The sequence below is a fragment of the Frankliniella occidentalis genome, unplaced genomic scaffold (genome assembly GCF_000697945.3).
Source record: "Frankliniella occidentalis isolate FOCC.00 unplaced genomic scaffold, Focc_3.1 Scaffold34, whole genome shotgun sequence".
Classification (NCBI taxonomy): Eukaryota; Metazoa; Arthropoda; class Insecta; order Thysanoptera; family Thripidae; genus Frankliniella; species Frankliniella occidentalis.
Genome location: NW_026267164.1, coordinates 478,417 through 480,974, shown reverse-complemented (window position 1 = coordinate 480,974; position 2,558 = coordinate 478,417).

The window sequence follows — 2,558 nt, the reverse complement described above, 5'->3', positions numbered from 1 at the left end:
GGGGGGGGTAGGGTCGTGAGATACAAGAGAGAAAGAGGAACCGCCGCTCTATTTGTGTGTAAGTGTCACAGGAGGCGTACGTGCGACGCAGCACTCTCGCAGCTGCTCGCAGCAGCAGCCTCCCGGAGCATGTCCCACACACACGCTCGCACACGCTCGCACACGTACGTAACGTAGAGCGTAAGTAGGCTCCCGCACGAAATCACAATTTTCACCCCAATTCGAGCGAGCGGCGCAACACGTGGGCGCTGAGGCTGCTGTACGGCTGAGTCTGCTAGAGAGCCAGCAAGAGAACTGCACTGTTGTTGCAAACGTTGCAAATAGTCGGGACAACACACAACATATGGTTTACACAGATTTCTTTTTACATTTTCCGGTAAGAATGGGATTTCACAAAAAAGAAAATTTTTACTCGGTGAACTATAATAAGAATATGGACACATTTAGGAATACCCTACAAAACGCCGTGTGTACAAAAGTAGGCACTTTTACTGCGATCCCTACTCTGATACTTGCGAGGCTGTTCGTATTGCAAAAAATTTTCTTCGCATTACAAAGAAAATCGTTCGCAATTGGTTTGCAACCATCACAGCTGCCACAATATCGTTCCCAAGGATCCTACCGTGTGTATTTATGCGATATTTTCTTTGTGAGTATGAAAAGATTTAGTGCCGTGCATGCGATTCTTTTTCACACTCGAGAGACTATCGTGGCTATGTGACCGACATAGCGCTACTCTCTCTGCAGAGACACACTACATCCAGGCTGCAGGTCGCCGAGGTTTCAAACCTCGGCCACTGCCTGTGTGTGTGTGTGGGGGCGTGTGTGTGTGTAGGTGAGTTGTTCCGGGTGGGCGGCAGTGGCAATAAACATCACTCAGGGTTTGTAATTGTTTGCCCCATCGAAATAAACGGCTGCACCCAGTACCGTGTCGAGGCGGTGGGGAACCCCTCCGTTAGTCCCGACCATAAGGGCGGCGCTGGCCTCCCCTGGACAGGGCTGCACCCAGTACCGCACCGAGCCCGCTGCGGCGGTGTGCTGGCGCGCGCTCCTAATCCCTTCATGCTGCTTCTGCGGGATAAACTTGACAACATTGCAAATGAAATTATGAGGTCTAGATAATGATCATTTAGTTCCGAAAAATCGTGTCTGCACGAAATTAATTCGTGCCTCTAATCGACCAGTTACAGGCTTAAATTAACTGATGTCTGAATTCTTGTATGTCAGTTTAAAAATACATTATTTTAACTATTACTCTTCTACTCTATTACTACTATATTCTATTTGAACTTTTCAGCTCAATCCTTCTGCATCGTGATCTCCCTTCACTGTAAGCGTCAAGCAGCACGGTCTCTCTCGGCGGCACCGACCCCACCTCGCTGCCGCAGTACAGTACAGTACGTCCGGTAGTTTAAGTCAGAGGGGTTGCCCGTTGCCCTCTGCAGCTATAGCACTTCTGTACTGCGGTCCCGGGCGCTGTGGCGGTGCTGGCCGGGGCCGGGCCGGGGCCGGGCCGCAGCGATAGGCCAGCCAAAACGCAGCGGAACGGTAGTAATCTCCATTCAGACCCTTGTGAGCAGCGCGGGGCCGCGGGCAGGGGCGGGGCAGGAACAGTCCTCGTAATTGGCTGAGGGCTGCTCTCGGCCGGTATCGAGCGATACTGTGCGACACGAGAGAGACAGTGAGACAGAAAGAGAGAGAGAGGACACAGAGAGAGAGAGAGGGAGAGAGAGAGAGAGAGAGAGAGAGAGAGAGAGAGAGGGGGGGGGGGGGGGGGGGGGAGGGAGAGGAAGCGTTTCGCTGCCGCTGGACTGTTTTGACGCACAACTCGATTAGAGCGGGAGGGTCCGCAGTGCCGCGCTCACGCCACGTACGCCGCCGGCCGTGTGAGGCCTACAAATAGAGCGGAGGCTGGGCTGCTGGCGGGCCTAGCCTAGGCCCCAGCTTTGTGTTGACGTTATGCATTCCCTGTGAGCATGCCCCCCCTCCCCCCTCTCCTCCCTTCCCTCCACGACCGTCCTGCCAAAACGTCCCACTGCGCTGTGCCACGACGACACGAAGTGTCGTGCGTCGGACTCGACAAGTAGAGTCCTCTCCGTGCTCTTCAATACTTTTCCCCACCCCTTCTCTCAGGATAAGGAGGTTTTGTTCCTCCGCTAATATCGCTTTCGGGTCTGGGATACAGGTCGCTTCATTTTTCCTGTCTTCATATCGACGCAGCCCTGCGGCTCCAGACCGCGCTCCCCTTATTCCTATTCCTATTCTTTATTATTCCTCCTCCTCCGCGTGACGGCGGCGTGCAGGCAGAAGAGAAGATGCAGGAGGCGCCCCCCCCCCCCCCACCGCTTTCCTATCCCGCCTCGCTTAGCTCAGCGGGAGGTATAGGATAGAATACCTTCCTCCACCCCTCCACCCCAGGCGGGTTTCTGCATGACGGACCCTCCCTGTAGAGTCAAGCATCTACCTCTACCCTCCGTCCTCTCCCTTCCGCCCCCCCCCCCCTCTCCCTTCCCGCGCGCGCTCCCTCTGCTTTCAAACCGCTCGGTGAGCGTGTCTGA